Here is a 17,954-nt window from a genome sequence, read left to right on the forward strand (position 1 = left end):
TAATAGATGAAGCAAGCATTAGCTATGGTACTGTGACCAATTCATAAGTTCTACGATTATATAAGTTTCATCCTTCTACCCATACTTTAAACGGTTGTACTTAGAATGTATTCAGTAGGTGATTTAATGTAGCACTAGGAAAGGAAAGGTATTGTAATGTGTAAACAAAGACTTTAAGTTAAAAAAACTAATGGCCTTCAAAGCTATAAATAAAAGGCAATCTAGATTTTGGTGAGTGGAGCTTGATATTTTGGCTTATACGATTATTTTAAACGTTTGTTAGATTACCGTTTGTTTTGGATTTCAGGTTAGAGTAATGTTGCTAGAGAGCTTGGTGGAAAAAAATCATGTAGAAGTTGCTACTTTAAACTTGTTTTTTAAGTTATAGTATTGTATGAATTCAATTAATTTTTAATAAAATACTTGGAGGTTGTGATTTTTTGTAGTTTTGTGACTTAAATTAGCTCATCCCAAGATCAGTTCAAATTTCCGTTTATTGTTTGGGGTTTAATATTCCTTTTTAGTGCCAAACTAGTAAGACGATTTGTACTGTATAAATTGAATTTGATACATTCCTCAAGGTCATTAGCTCTACCGGAGATAGAGCCCGGGGCCATGAATACAGAATGCACGCGTGTTTAAGTCTTAGCCACAAAACGTCACCTATTCATCTTTAGAGAAGAATTTTGTCTGTAAATATAAAATTATTTAAAGCCTACTCATTCTAGTACGACAAGAATCGTGAGAGCTACATTTATTAAATCTGCTTTACATACACCCTCCATTCCAAAAGAAACCGAACTTTTGAAAACAAATAGTACCACTAGTGCCATCTGTTGTAATATTTTACCGGTAGATGGCGTAGTCCCTCATTGACAACTGGTATAAATGTCATGACATTTGGATGCACGGCAACAAAGTTATTGCGTTTCAACTGTCAGTGTGTTGTGTACATCGGTCGGAAAATGAGTTTCAAACAACGAGCTGCAATTGAGTTTTGTGTTAAACTGGGAAAAACTTTTAGTGAAACGCACCAAATGCTACAAAATGCATATGGTGATGAGTGTCTATCCCGTACGCAAGTTTACGAGTGGTTCAGGCAATTCAAATCGGGTAGAGAGACGCTGAATGATGACGAAAGATCAGGCCGTCCGAGAACCGGATTATCGGAAGAAAACATCGAAAAAGTGCGTGAATTCATCAAACATAACAAAAAATCGTCGGTGAAAGTTATTGAAATGGAATTAGGCATTCCTCAAACAACCGCATACCGCATTTTGACCGAAGTTTTGGGCCTTAAGAAGGTTGATTCGCGGTTTGTACCACACAAACTCACCGAAGACCAAAAAGTTGATCGAATTGCGCATTGCAAAGACATCGTTAAAAGTGCTCGGCAGGATCGAAACTTCTTGAAATCGATTGTAACTGGTGACGAGACGTGGTGTTTTGAATATGAGCCCGAAACAAAGCGGCAAAGTGCTGAATGGAGAGCGCCGGATGAAGGAACACCCAAAAAAAGTCGCTTGGTGAAGTCAAAAGTTAAGGTGATGCTGATTTGTTTTTACGATTCAAAAGGAATTATCCACAAAGAATTTGTTCAGCCCGGCCAGACAGTCACTGGAGAGTTTTACTTGGGCGTCATGAAGCGTTTGCTGGCAAGAATTCGTCGTATTCGGCCCGAATATCGCGAAATTGGCAGTTGGACTCTTTTGGACGATAATGCACCATCTCATCGTTCGCGACTTGTAACTGAATTTTTGGTCAAAAATCACATTATTCGGTTACATCATCCGCCCTATTCACCAGATCTCGCTCCGTGCGATTTCTATCTGTTCCCGAAACTGCATTTGGCGATGAAAGGAAAGTGGCACGCATCGATTGATGCCATTGAGAGGGCGACGACCGCCGTCCTAAAGACCATTCCAATAAAGGACATGGAGAAGTCGTTTGACAACTTGTTGGAGCGAGCAAATATGTGTATCGATGCAGAAGGGGAATACGTTGATTAATAAAAATGATTTGTTCCAAAATGTACATTGCTTTTTTGTTTTTTTAAAACGTTCGGTTTCTTTTGGAATGGAGGGTGTATTAAATGACCCCTTTCCCTGATGGCTGCTACAGTACTGTGAGAGGCCTATGCACATTAATAAAAAATTCATACTTACCATTTTAGGTAAGTTTTCAACTTCTGTCGAAAATTATCCTGTGTGAAGTATTGTTACTACATACTGCCAAATTAGTATATTTCAGTTAACTTTTGTGACCGTCATGTAACAACCAACGACTCAAGATCAGTAAGTTGAGAAATAAAAAGGAATATGGAAAATAGCGTACATGTTCAGAAGTTTGCGTGAATTTTCAGGCTTCACTAGTACCATTAATAAAGCTGTTTTACTCAGTGCGCTTAGTAATTAGTAATAATAGTGATAAGATAAAACCTTCCCATTTTTGTCATTCATCTAATATTTTATAAATAGTGTTTTCCCTTTAATGCAGGAGACCTTTCGAAAATACATGTATTATATGATACGAATTCCACGTTTAGCGATAGGACCGACCACATCTTACACGTGGGTTGAAACTTGAATAGTGACCATTATTTATTTACAATGATAGAAAATAGATACATGTTACAGAGGTTTACAGTCATTCAATGTAATCACCAACCTTGTATACATATAAGCCTTACCAACGATGTGGAAGCCGTTGGATGTCTGTAGCAACACCTGTTGTGTATCCAGGGGGGCTGCGGTGGCTCAGTGGTAGAGCATTCACCTCTGGTGTTTGGGGTCCCGGGTTCGATCCCAGCCCCCGCCAAGTGAACTTTGTGGTGGACAAACACCTTGTGCGTGGGTTTCCTCGGGGTTCTCCCGTTTCCTCCCACTTTCTTCATTCCACCATTTCATTCATTACTCATAATCACCGTCTCCTTTAGTCTAACCGGCATATCCGTGGGACGTAAAACTCAAAAGATTTCATTTCATTTTTTTCTAATGTGTCCATCTTCTACCTGAAGAACCTCTTGAACAGTTGTGCAACGAATGCCACAAAGAGGTTCCTTCATCGTAGGAATCAAGTCAAAGTCGCAAGGGCTGATGGGACAGCAGTTCCGCTTCCCCCATTGATCGAACGATTCAGTCACACCTTGCGCTATGTTCTCTATCTAAATATCCATGTTTTACCATCTTCCGTTATCTGTGAAAGGAACTGTGAAAAGGAAGTTGAAGTATAAGGATACTCCTTTAACCGTTGTACGTCCCTCGATTTTTGCATACACATAAGTTCCTCTGGGTCAAAATGGACCCATTTATTTTTTTATGTTTCAATTTGTAGTTTACACTACATTTTTACATGCAATAGCGTTGTGACTGGTTTGTGTCAAATATAACAAAAGATGGGTCAAATCTAGACAAGCGTCACTGTTGGGGGGGGAATGTCCTCGGCCCCCTATATTTTTTAAATACATGATATATTTTCCTGTCGTCCTCAAATATTTAGAAATAATTGTACAATTGTTTTATTATTCACCGAAATTTAACATGCCAGAGATTTCCTTGCATCTAGAACACTAAAACATCACACACACACATATATATATATATATATATATATATATATATATATATATATATATATATATATATATATATATATATATATATATATATATATATATACACTTTTGACTTCTGCTGCAAGCAGGTTTTATTTAGGTTACTTTTGGTTAGGTTAGGTCATGCATTCCTGTTAACTTTTATTGAAAACCTCTGAGAACAAAATCCACGTAAATGGTTGTTTTCTTTTATGCTACTTGAAACATGTGAACACCCATTTTACTGTTTTTGACGTTGCTCACCAATCTGATTGGGATGTCTTTTACAGATAAATTTGTTTCACAAACTGTATTTGATCGTATTTTTGCCCTTTCACATGTGGCAATACCTCTTTCCCTCAGAACATCTGGGCTACTCGTCGTTTGATGAACACACTCCTCCTGTGTCTCTCCATGGAGCGATCGTACGATTTCTCGGGCTGGACTTGTTCTTAGCACATTTTTGTTTGTTTGATGTAGTTGAGTTGATTTTAGTTTAGCGTCCCTTTCAGCAGCGAGACTATATGAGACGTGGACCTACTGATTAGCGTAGAATCCGAACCACATGAGCTCCCGCCAGGAATCGAACCCGGGTGTCTCACTCCAAAGGCGCAACCGCTTAGCCACGAGGGAGATCTTGATGCAGTTTTCAATCAGAGCTTTCCAAGTAATTTTCATCAGACAGGGAAGACGAAGACAAAGATCCTGCACTGATATTGATCCTCCGTTTCAGATGTCACTTCATCGTCAGAAAAAGTAAAAAGTTTTGAATTATTCTGGTGTCAAAGCAGTCATTTTGGACAACAAAATGGACTGTTATTACTGCACAACGGGGAAACAAGCAATACTACGAATAAAAACTTATCCAAAATGAACCTAAACAATGTTACCAATACAAGGTATCTGAAAAAAACTAAACAATTTTGCCAGTACAGTATACTGGAAGAAACTAAATTATTTTCGGACAGTGCAATAACTAATAATAATAATAATAATAATAATAATTTTTGCATTGTTTTGTGGATGTATTATCATCAGAAATCCATTCAATAATGATTTTTCAGTCACTTAAATATTCATTGAACTAATGGGTCTAAATGGACCCGAGGAACTTATGTGTTAGTTTTTCTACTGTGACGTAACAGGATGGAGATTTGAATCGAAATTTCTATAAAACACATATTTGGTAAAATAACTAAAAGTCACGAAGCATGATGATCACAGCTCACCTAGGGTCCGAGATAATCAAGTTGAAAAATCGCTTTGGGTCAAAATGGACCCGAGGGACGTAAGAAGGTTAAGTACTAATGGTGCGTTCGTTTCGCTGATACCGGATATTTAGATAGAGCGTTTCCTATGTAATTCCTTAAACCGCTTGGGATAGGCACTATAGTTTCTAAGCCAGGATGTTTTGAAACGTGATATTTCGAATTTTCGGTAGTTCATAACTGAAAGGATAAGTTTTTCGACCCATGTTTATTAGAACTTTTTTCTTTCATTTCGTATAAGGAACAGCCTCCAAAAGTTTTTCGGTGGAGTTACCTACCACCCTGTATATATATATATATATATATATATATATATATATATATATATAATAACAATCAGATAAAAAGAAAGACAAAAAAATATATTTTTCTTTAACTTTTTGGTAAATATGATACAAGTTCGCGAATAATTACAGTCTACAATATGATGAGTGAAGGGAAAAAAAGCTTGAGGTGATGGTTAGAAATGAGTCTTTATCTCATATATGAAAACGTTTAAAGTAATTATACGAATCCTCTCGTACTTTCACGCGAGCTATAATATCATACGTATTATCGAAGCATCCTTTCTGGTGTCCATGCATTTCACTTTATTACATTTCTTATACACACATAAGATTATGTTTACTCATTGTAACTGACACATATTCTGTTCGTCGAAGTGTCTATCAAAGACATTTCTCCCATTTCTGGGTTTAAAAGATCAAAGGTTTGTCACTGATATCACGGTGACTAATGTATCATTCACTTACTATCCCATTCGTTGACGATCTTTAAGTTAATATCACATTGCACTACCAGTTGTACACAGTTATCGTTAGATTCACACAATGTAGAAAGAAACGAGAATTTTCCCAGTCCAGAAGGCTTTTCGTTTGTACTGAGAAGACGACTACTGGGATGGAAAACACGGATCAAGGTTGAGGATTCGTATAGAAGGGAAGGAATCGATATGTAGTTTTACAGTAGGATTTTAGTTTACTAAATTGAGGGTAAATTTAAGGATACATTAGGGTTACGATGACCTGCCCTAATCCCATGCTACACGCAGTTAGTGTATTACAGATGATGTTAACTGTTACATAAGTTACTTAATATTATTACAAAGATTGAAGAGAATATCTAACATGCAGCGGTATCTTCTAACATTCACATTTTATATTTGTTGGATATTTCGGAACTATAGCAACCAAGGACCGTTCGGGGTAAGATACCAAGACCCTTTACACATATTTATTTATTCAATTCACCATTATAGATTTTACTTCAATATCACATGTTCCACACATATTTGCATCTCAATATATATATATATATACACTCAATCATTTAAACTTTCAACTCGATAACTCTGACAAATTAAATTTTCTAGGTTGCAACACTTCACCGAAGAGAGAATCCGAATATATCGCACATTTACAAATAACTAACTGACCGCACATAATAATAAGATTAATATTCCCAAGTATTTTATTAAGACTGGTAGACATTTAATTCGCATAGTAAGCACGTAAACACAGAATTATGTCTAACTATGTGGTTCTAAAAGGTTAACACCACTTTTCGGCCCAGAACAACTATATCATCATTTACTTTTATGGTTACCAATGGAAACAAAAGTAGAAATAACTGATAGTCTAACACAGAATTCTGAACGGATAATAAAAAATAACATTTTATCGTGTACTGAACCATCGCTCACTATCGCAGTGGGTCGAAATATGATAGAGAAACGTTCCATTAATCTTCCACATCAACGAATACCTCTACGAATCGTGTTTCGCGACATCTCAGTTAGTAAATCAAGTTCAAATGATATATGTTGAATGATTGATATACGTCAAGTTCAAACCGGGGGAGGGGGAGGGTAAAAATTTTAAAAAATCTCGAAGAAGAGAATAGAGAGATAGAGAAGAGAAAGAGAAAGCAAAAGCGGCACCAAAGGAATAATTTAGGACACTAAAACTACAAAGATAAGTGGTCGAATTTAGACATATGACAATTCTCAGCCAAATATGCTTTCATATACCGAAAAAGGTGGCCTACTAAAATGCGTGGCCCAACGGGGTCTCTGAGTGCCTAAGTACGAGTCCGTGCCTTCTAGGCAACCATCTCACAAGGAATAAGCCCCGTGGAATGATTGACTATTAACCGTTTTCGGTACCAATTCACTCAGATTATGGCCAGTCCAGCCGGAAGGATGGTATGATCTCTAATTTAGAATTTCTAAATAAAAAAAAATATCCGACCCCTCAGAAACTGAGAAGAGTTCCGAGTAAAGTATAGAAACTAGAATAAAGTCGATAAAATAGAGAAAATTCTAACTAGGATTTACAAAAATTACAAAAAAAAAAAAAAAAAAGTACTAGTAAGTTGTCTGCCAAACCTTACTAGTAGCTCCCACATTCGCAAGGCGCCAACCTTGAGGTGTCATTTAATTTCAATCGCTATCTAGTTTAAAACTAAGGAAAATGAAAATATTTGAAGGAGAAAGATCGACAGCTTGGTACGAAACGAGATGCTAGTGTAATAATGAACAAACTCCATGGCTCTGGATAAGTAGAGTAACAAATAAAAAACAGTTCTGACCAGAGCAGAATGAAATATATTAAAAACTATACTTACAATGTGTTACAGTTTCAAGGACCTAACGTCCTCTTCATCAGACACAAACACTCTCAGTTTCACTCTCACTTTTCATCATGCTATAACGTAGGATGTAATAATCAGAAACGTAAATCCTTTATATTTTCAAGAGACCTTATGGAATAGATTTCGATGCTAGAAGCAGATGGTTGATATTGCTCGTGAGGACAGGACAAAAATGTTTGAAGTTAGCAAAAATATCACGAAAGTTGGCAACCTTGCGGGTGAATTGCGCGATTCTCATTGGACCAATAGACGAATTTTGGCCCTCCACCAAACCATACAACTTTATACTCTTCCTGCTACTGCGATTATGTTACTAAGTACACTTGTTTCTCTACAACAGAACTTTTAATTTGACATGTTTTTCATTTTTTCTATCAATCCGAGAGGAGGGCAACCATTTTGGAAAGCTGTATATCGAATATTTTTTTTTTTTTCAGCAAAAAGAAAAAATACGGGTCTAATAATTTTGTATGAAGTTTCTTATTTTAAAAAATAAACTAAATCTGAGACAGTCGTGTGGACCACCCTGGACGATTTGAAATGGAATCACGCATTACAGAATTACTTTCACTGCCCCTGAAAGAACATATTAAAACTACTAATGGTAAGGGTTCCTTTCCTGAAAGAAGAAAAACCCTTTTTTGATTCTTTATTTAGCCTATTATCGTTGGAAGTTGTGATCAACTCAGGAATAAATGAGTCCCTGTGTTAACTTACACTGACATAATGGTAATTAATGCAACTACAAAGGAACCTACACATATCGCCATGTTAATAATAATAATAATAATAATAATAATAAAATCACATCTACTACATACAAAATACATAAAGATGGACAGGCTACCGTAACCCTAAACTGAACGTATGGAGGGTGAAGGTAAAATTTTCAGATGAAAGGCACTAATTCCACACGTACTTTGATGAAATCACAAGATGAGAAACTATCGCACTTCACTTTGAAGAACCTGTCCATAGTTACTTGTTAATGTAAACATGGCATCTGCCAAGCTGACTTCTATTTATCACTGATTTTCTGACTGTTTAAAAATGAGATTTCAATACTTTGAGACTCTCAACTGCTTTCTGGCTATTTAGTCATTATTCAAAAATAATTTTACCTTGATAATACTGTTTTTTCCATGAAAAAATCCAATATATTTTGAAGTGAAATTAACGTGGTCTAGTTTCAAGATCGTCCCAGGTAGAGAATGACAAGATCGCGCCTTAATACTAGAGCTTCGGAAATAGTCCCAATCAGAACAAAGAGTTTTTTCGGCGGAAAATATAAAGCGAACAGAAAATAGTAAAAATTAGATGAAACCGGATTTGTGCGAGGATGTGGGCATCTCAGAGGGACGAAGGGGGTCTAAATTATTCTGCCAAATATCAGAGTAGTGGATAATTTCAAGAATTTCTATCCAATTGTGGGCGTATGTTTTCGTATAGCATTAAAGTATATAATTTTGATATCGCTTTCCGGATCCTGGCTTTTTGGGCTATTTTTTAGACTTTCAGTCAAGCAGCTACTGTATCGTCACTATTTATCCTAGGATCATGGTTCATACCTCATTCTCTTCAGAATAGAGCTGGCTTTCGAATGGTACCACTTGCATGCTCATACCATATACCAGAAGCGGGAAAAAAAATGTCAAAGTGAAAATTTCGGAGGGAAAATTTTTTTTCTCGAACTTTGGCCCCCCCTGGACCCCCCCTGTGCGATCGTAGCCATCAAAAAAAATCTGATAAATAGTACTTGGTATACTGAATGTGTGTGCCAGATTTCAAGTTTCTATCTTGAATAGTAAGGGCGGGAGAATTTTTATCAAAAATTCCCACAATGCCCCAAATTACCATAAAACACTATGATCTCAGGGGAAAAAAATCCTAAGACATCCCTAATTACCCTAGGACTATAATCCGCCAATCATTCTCTTCAGAATAGAACTGTCTTTCAGGCGGTACCATTCACATGTCTCCATCATGTATCTAAGGCGGGAAATTCCTGATAAAAGGGATTTTTTGGGGCAAATTTTTCCTTTTTTCAATTTTTGCCCCTCTGGATCCCCCTGTTTTTACGCAGAAATCGGAAAAAAACTTCTGGTAAATACTACTCGGTGGACTGAATATTTGTGCAAAATTTCAATCTTCTACGTGAAAAAATAGGCCCACCAGAAAAAATTTCCCTACCATGCCCCACTTTTACCCTAGAATAATAATTCTACCGTCGTTCTCTTCAGAATGGAACTGCCTTTCAGACGGTATGACTCACGTGGTCCTATCATGTATGTAAGGCGGGAAAATGACGAAAAACGGGATTTTTGGGGTAAAAAAATCCCTATTTTTACCCCTTTGCCCCTCTGGTTTCCCCCTGTTTTAGCACTGACATCGGAACAAAAAATCTGGTAAATACTACTCGGTGGACTGAATGTTTGTGCAAAATTTCAATCTTCTACGTTCAAAAATAAGCCCGCCAAAAAATATATACACCGACAATGCCCCATATTTCCCTATATAGAAGTATATTTTTTAAAAATTCCCTGAGACATCCCTAATTACTCTAGGATAATAATTCGACCGTCGTTCTCTTCAGAATAGAACTGCCTTTCAGACGGTATGACTCACGTGGTCCTATCATGTATGTAAGGCGGGAAAATGACGAAAAACGGGATTTTTGGGGTAAAAAATCCCTATTTTTACCCCTTTGCCCATCTGGTTCCCCCCCTGTTTTAGCACTGACATCGGAACAAAAAATCTGGCACATACTACTCCGTGGACTGAATGTTTGTGCAAAATTTCAATCTTCTACATAGAAAAATATTGAACATACGCTTAGAAAATGAGAAAAGAAAGGTTTGACTTATGACGTCATCACCTCCTATGTCTGGACGCAGGACGGTCTGAAACCATACGTAATGTCTTCTGCAAGGCCTCTGAAAAAAAAAAAAACGGACGAAAAAGCTCAAATAGAAGAGAAATAACGCAATGTACCATGAAAAGTGCATATGGTACAAATTGTACCATAGGATCCCGAAGGGGATATTCATCCATTTGAAATGCCCATATACAGGGCTTACATTAAAATAATGTATAAATAAAGATATTATTCCGCAAAATATAATTCCTACTGGGTTATTCAAAGCTTCCACATTAATTTTGGTTGACTAAGGAACAAATGAATATACTACATGGACCGAAGAATATATATTGAAAATCTACAGTATACAGTACGTTCAAAAATATTGGGCTCCTCCAAACAAAAATTTCATCTCAATGACATGGTTCTTTCTCCGAAAAGAACATTATCTCCACCTGTTCGTAAGCCACCTGCAGTTTCTTTGAAATCTGACATGGTGGAAACTGAACTAATAAATACCGAGTGGGCGGTGATTGGTTCCCGTGCACAAATTCGGCTCAGGCATTAATTTCTGAATTTTTACTATTACTTTTTTCACTATTTATTGTTATTGTTATTTATTGTTATGTTTTCTCTATTGTTCATGTTATATATTTCTCTGTTATTACTATTAATTCTATTTATTTCCTCTGTATTCTTATTGTTTTATATTTATTCTCATATATTTATTTTGTATCTTTTCGTTTTTTATTTATATTTTGCATCCGTTTGTAGTTTCTTTAATTTTAATCAGTTGGATTTTTATATATGGTTCGTGTTGACCTTGATGGGGACAAATAATCTCGATGCTGACATTCCCATTAATCCTTAATCAGTCAGTATCTGCCGTGCACCGCTTGCGTACGTGTATATGTGTAACATAGACTGCTCGCTTCACAATGCTTTGTTTTCGTTTACTGCCCTCGCGCGTGACGTCGGAAACGCGAGTCCATTTGTACTGAGGAAGTTAGATATGTAACTAACATGTAGTGCAAGGGACATTATTTAATTCCGTTGCGTAGCAAGATATGTAACTAGCATGTAGTGCGAGGGACATTATTTAATTCCGTTGCGTATCATCTCTAAAGCAGTGTTGCCACAATGAAAGTTCCAACCCTCGTATATCGATGGTGAAATAGGACGTCAAACCCCGAAAAAAAAAAGTCTAATAATATTTTAGTTGGCTTCTTTGTGGTTAGGTGGTTAGCATACGCGTCTTTGACGTGCAAGATCCGGGTTCAATTCTTTGCGGAAGCTCGTGTGGTTCGGATTCCAGATGAATCTGTAGGCTTACGTCTCATATAGCCTCGCTGCTGAAAGGAACACTAAGCTCAAAATCAAATAATATTTTAGTAACGGGAAATAAAAGAAGACGGAATTAGGAATTATATTTCTGGGTATTCGGCATTCTTTTAAGCCCGTCGCGTATAAGGAGTGACGTCCCCCAGTAATCACAGTATGCGGAAGAAGGGAAAGTGGGGAAATGGGGAAAAAAGGAAGCGGTCTGGGACTGTCATGTACCATCCCAACATTCGACTGGTGTGAACGAGAAAAACCTCGCTCAAAATAGCATGCCTAAAAAGTTTTTGAAATCTTTCCGACTGAGTATTCCTATCGGGAATCGAATTCCGGAATCGAGTATGTTAGCGATTACGCTACTTGGGACCATGAAAAGAAGTAGTAGTAGTAGAAGAAGAAGAAGTGATTACTTGTTACATCGGATCGGAATCAATCAGTCTTCGAAGCTTCCAATATGAACAAAAGTAACCGGTTGGGATGGTTGAGCAGTCTAAGGCACCAAACTTTTTTTTTTTTTTTTTTTTTAACTTTGTTGCGGACTTGAATCCCACTGAGAGCATGGATTTTACATGATTGTCTTTTCACATGTCATTTCATATTATCTTTCATTTCTCATCGTCTTACCGAAAGAACGCTAAGATAGGACCAAAAAAGGAACAAAAGCAGTAGCTTTATGTTGGTAGTAATGACTGCTTAGATACCAAGTGGTGTAACTCCAAATTGGGAATTTTTCTGGAGAGAAATTTGAAGTTTAATATCTCATGAAAAATTCATATTTCTTTATGATTGTAACTAAAAGCAAATTATGAAGTTTATTTTTTAATGCTGTTAGCGAACAGAATTCTTTTGATGCGATTTATGTGAGATGTTGAAGTTCAAAGTCCTCTCGTGGAAAATTTCGACTTTTGAGTTACACCACTTGGCATCCAAGCGGTCCATATTAATTGTGTGTGTATAAAAGCGCACCAATATACAATACTTTATAATATTTCGTACTTTGTATGACACTTCGTACTTCGGTAAAGAAGACCGTCTTAGGCAGTGATGGTAGTTTATAATGAACTGAAGGTCAGAAAAAAATAAGAGCCATAGTTGAGAGCTAGATAGATAAAAATAGATAAATAAGTAAAACTAAATATACAGCGATGACTGTTTAAGAATATGAATATATTGTTATTACTAATTTATTAAAACAAAATCATTCAATATATAATAGAACAATAAACATTCCTTTTAGTGGAAACAGTGACGTTGTCAAACTATTTTACAAGAGTGTGAAACAAAAATCATACTTTTTTATTTTTGTTAGCAAGTTGCCATTTGACCATCACTGCTCTTAGATATAGGCAAGACTTACATATTTCAAATTATCCCCATATACATTAACAGCATTTGTATGAGTTTATTATTATTAATAGTTTCTACATGCTTCACAAGACATTTTAAATTTCTTGTCAAATGAAATAAGTAGGATGTTGTAGAAAATAATTCTTGATCTGTATCAGAAAACTGTATAGAATTCCTGACTTTTTTCAATGTGCTATGTGAACATTAGAATAAAGTAAACATTAGAATAAAATAGGCATATTGACAGAAGTTAACAACGCCAAATCATAATGACCCTCATATGGACGTATAGTAAAATATGTAACATGTATATTCTCTACAGAAAATGATGTGAATAAAAAAAAAAAAGTATCCCGAGGCAACACTTGGACTAGTTACTTAACTTGAGCTAGATTTAGACAATCAATTTCACTCTTCCAGCTATCGGAGAAAGCCCAGCTTACATAGTATGGTCAGTACAGCTAGTGTGGAATTACCTCCAGAAATTCCTCCAGAGCCAGAAGATGAATAGAGCTTGTCTGGGGGATGGTATATTAGTATAGTTCAGGACACATTTTGTAGTGTTCCGAATAGTAAGTTAAATATGCAAAATTAGTTGAAGGAAAAAAGCATGTATTGTACTTGTTGTTGCTTTAATTTTATTTTACATTTACAGAGTAGCGTTGCTAATAGTTAAATCATGTTCATCTAAAATGGATCGCCTCACCTTAAATTGAAAACTTGTTGTTCCAGGTTAGGATTGATACAAATTACTTCTTGTTTCTTTTACACTTGCATATCTTGCATATATATATATAATGAATTTAACTTCCTTGTATATTATTAACAAGAAAGAAAATGTTACCGTGTTTTATGAGTCATCCTTTATGAAGTATATTCTATCAAATTATACACTAGAATGAAAATGAATTTTATAGTCAGTCAGCATTTGAAGGTAAGCTATTTAGTTTCCAGAGAAGTACTAACTTTTCAAAGCCTTATAAAATTATACTATTTTTCTCTTTCTAAGAAACGTTTAAGGAGTCTTTAGAACAAATTTCTCGCATATGAGTATTGAGGACTTATAATACAGCCTCCCTAGTAGATTGGGATCTTTATTTAATAATCTTATTTGTCCTAATACCGTTGATGTTAGAGTGTCTTCAGTACTGTTTCATTTCACACTCTACCATCATTGCGTCTGAAGAGAAAGTTGCATTGGGTTCCTTTTGAAACAAATAAATTAGGAGAGAATATGAACATCATCAAAATATGCAACTTAGTGGACAAATAATATTTCGACAGTGCCTACAACTGCGGTATATAATTGCAAATTGATGAATGTATCATTAACTTCACCCAATATAGATCAGTCGGAGAGTACTGCATATGAGAATTAATATATAAATGAGAATTATATGAGAATTAATATAAATCGAGTGCGCTAGTGAACGAATCCCAGGAATAACTCAAAATATCAACAACGCAAAAAGTGCAACAAACAATTTCATTCTCCTAATTTTAAAATCCATACTACAAGTATAATTTCACATTTTCATAAATTTCAAGTTGACGTTCCTAAGTGCAGTTTATTGTACTGAAATCTGTTTTTAATAATCAGTGGAAAATAGAGGCTTTATCGCCAGGTTGTTCATTCAAATCTCTTCGTAGAAACTGTTACCAAATGTTAAAATTCTTCATCGGGAAATATGCATGGAGTGTAGAGAAGGGTGCGAAAAATTAAATGAGAATTAAAGATTGGGTCGTGTTGGCCAGAAAAAATAGCTGATAATGACATAACCGCATCCTTATTTCTAGAATGTATATTTAAAAATACAATTTAATGTTTTCTAGTACATTAAACGTAAGAAGAATAGAGTGTATGTCATTGATGCGTAGGAGTTCTCTAAATTATTATGATTATTAATATTTCTAACTAAAGAAGGTAGGGAAGAACTACTGCGTAAAGTCCTCAATTGCAAATGGTACATCCTCAGGAGAACTTTTATTTTCTTGTCTTTCCCAATTTGCTGTATCAAGTATTCCAGCTACACTGCTGCTTACTGGCTTTTATATATAACTGGTGCAGATTACAGATTACATTCTATCAGTAAATGTAAAGCATGTTGAACAAAGCCATTATTTGAAGAGCACAGTACTTTATAATTTACCAGCATTTTTTTTTTTTTTCTTTAACAGAGTGGAATGTTTCACATTTTAAAGCACTGTACTTGAACGTGATGCTGAGCACAGAATAATAGAAATTAAGAAGCACGGTTTGTTAGCAAACTTGTATTATTAATTCACAGAGGCACGTTTTCACATTTTAGTTTATTCCATACAAATGTGGAAATAGTCTTTTCGTAAATTATTGTATTACAAGGTGTTTCAATTCATTCTTAGATATATGATTATATTTCAAAAGATACATATTCTATCTTAGGAATAAATTGGAAGGAAAATGATTATTTGAAATAATTACTTTAAAAGTTGCTAATGGAATTGCATTTTACCACAGAAATATTTTGTGTCTGAAACTGAATATTGTTTGACTTTGAAAGGACTTGGCTTTGTAAAGTTGTTTAATTTGGCTTTGTCTTTCTTCATTTCTAGATTAAGATTTAACAACTGAAACGTTGTCGAAGTAGAAGAATGTGACTTGCTTATTACCCGTTAACAAATTTTAAATGTCGATGTTTCTAAATTTTTGTTTGATCTTAGTTATGATTGGTTAAGAATCTCTTTGATTTGTCCCTAGATATTCACATTTGCTATTCTATCCTATATATTCGATTATCAGGACCCGGAAAATGGCCACTCGATTGTTATCTAATAACGATAATAATGGGAGTGTCGCCATATCCCAAAATTTGTAATAAATAGGTTCATATATAAAAGTTGCGACTACAATCTTGACTTTAATAGGTACCATACGCATGGAACCGTTAGTCAGTTTTGTTTTCTCGTCAAAGGATATAGGTACCATGTAGGACAGTCTTGGAAATTTTAATTCTCTTTCTATAGAAACATATGGCTTAATACTTTTATTTTCTCCATGATCCCCATAACCTCATTAACCTCAATATACATCTTAAGTGCAGAACTAGATCCCAGTCACCTATACTAAGTAATGTTAGTTATTTCTAATTCAGTGGTTATTTATTATTAATAAATAATGTTACTTAATATTTGTATCGAAGTAATTCATTGTAAAGATTGATGAAAATTATCGGTAATAACGAAAGGTGGCGAATGATCTCTTTCTGTTTACATATATGAAAGTGTAATTGAGGAAGCATTTGTTGTCGATATTGGAGAACAGCAAAATACAGTGTGAAGGATTAGCTTATTATTTAGGTGACATCCCTTTTACACTGGTCCCCAAGTTTAGCAGGAAACTCTCAAATAATATTTGATTTTTTTTCTTTCTTTTTAGGGGTGCACGATGCCTCACATAGTAGTGAAAGGAAATGTGGATGGAACTGAAACCAAAATATTTGGTTTACCCAATAAGGAATTGCACACAATTCAATCAAGTTTGCATGCATTTGGTGGTAGGGTGGGACAAGATGGTCATACCTTCCTCCACCCGCCTGTTCAAGTATTAGATGTTCTCCAGATGTTCCTGGGCTACGTTGTGGTTGCTTCTTGCTCTACTGGAGCGCAGAATTGTCCCATCTGGACTTTACATCGTAGTTTCGCAGCATAGATGCACTTCAGCAGTGGTGAATAATCTCACGATGCCATAAATTGAACTCACTTCACATTGCACGAACTTTTATGTATTTATCAGAAAGTGTGACTTATGTATTTAATGTCATCAAAAGCACAAAGTTGAAGATAAGTTTAATAACATATTGGAATCAATATCTCAGTAGGTAAGCTTCCATGTTGTAAAATATAGTGTCATTGTTTCTGTTTCCATTTATATATTGATCATTCAGGTGATTTAACCAGTTGTGATATTTCACCACTTAAATGCATTTGTCATTGCATCAATTAGTGGCATAGTTACGGGAAGATAATCGTGAAAAGGGTAGATGCATTTAATTCTCGTATAGATACAAGGGCTCAGAAAACAGAAAAAAAAACCCTTATCTATTCTTTAATATTTTGAGAGACCAAGGTTCGATTCCCAGCGGGAGCTCATGTGGTTCGGAATCCATGTTAATCAGTAGGTCCCGTCTCATATAGCCTCGCTGCTGAAAGGGACGTTAAATTCAAAATCAACTCAATTCTTTAGCATTTTACAGAATATTTCGCAGTACAGAACTGCGGTAATGTAGTAGGTAAGTCATCTACCTTCCAACTGCCTCCCAAGTTGGATTCCCAAGCTACTTCGTGGCTAAGCGGTTGGCGTGGGAGACCCGGGTTCGATTCCCGGTGGGAGCTCATGTGGTTCGGATTCCACGTTAATCAGTAGGTCCACGTCTCATGTAGCCTCGCTGCTGAAATGGACGTTAAACTCAAATCAACTCAACCCAAGTTCGATTCCCGATAAGGACAGGATAGTCTTTTCGTTCTACCCTCTCACAGGTTCACTCAACCTATGTAAAATGGGTGCCTGTGGAAAGCTGAGGAAGAAAAGGATTCCGGTGCATGGTGCAGAATACATCATCTCCGTAAGAGTCGGAGACAAAAAAGTGAAGCTTTTACCTCCACTTACACTCGAACCTTCATGGCTTGTCTCGAAAAGGGCTACATTTATTTTAAGAAACAAAAGGATATGAAGACTTTCATTTTAATGTCCACGAGTGTACACTTTTGGCTCAAGGATACGATGATCAAAGCAAGCGAATGGGGATGGAAGAATTGGTGGAATGAGAAAGTGGGAGGAAACGGGTGTACCCCGAGAAAACCCACAAACACGATGTTGTTCACCACAAACGTATTTGACCAGGGATCGGACCCCTTGTATCAG

At 35.8% G+C, this 17,954-nt stretch overlaps 1 protein-coding gene across 3 annotated transcripts in view; it reads left to right on the forward strand.

The window, feature by feature from the left end:
- The window catches only part of LOC145693252 (ankyrin repeat and death domain-containing protein 1A-like), a 76,329-nt gene that overhangs the window by 38,483 nt on the left and 19,892 nt on the right, over positions 1-17,954 (forward strand). For 2 of the 3 annotated variants that reach the window (XR_014132732.1, XM_081769079.1), the window contains one exon: positions 16,470-16,911. The gene's annotated coding sequence lies outside the window, so the exon portion shown is untranslated. Of the gene's footprint in view, positions 1-13,474; positions 13,627-16,469; positions 16,912-17,954 lie in introns of all 3 variants that reach the window. The other variant, XR_014132731.1, reaches the window with a different exon arrangement.

Source organism: Thermobia domestica, chromosome 8, assembly GCF_964235325.1.
Source record: "Thermobia domestica chromosome 8, izTheDome1.hap1.1, whole genome shotgun sequence".
Lineage (NCBI taxonomy): Eukaryota > Metazoa > Arthropoda > Insecta > Zygentoma > Lepismatidae > Thermobia > Thermobia domestica.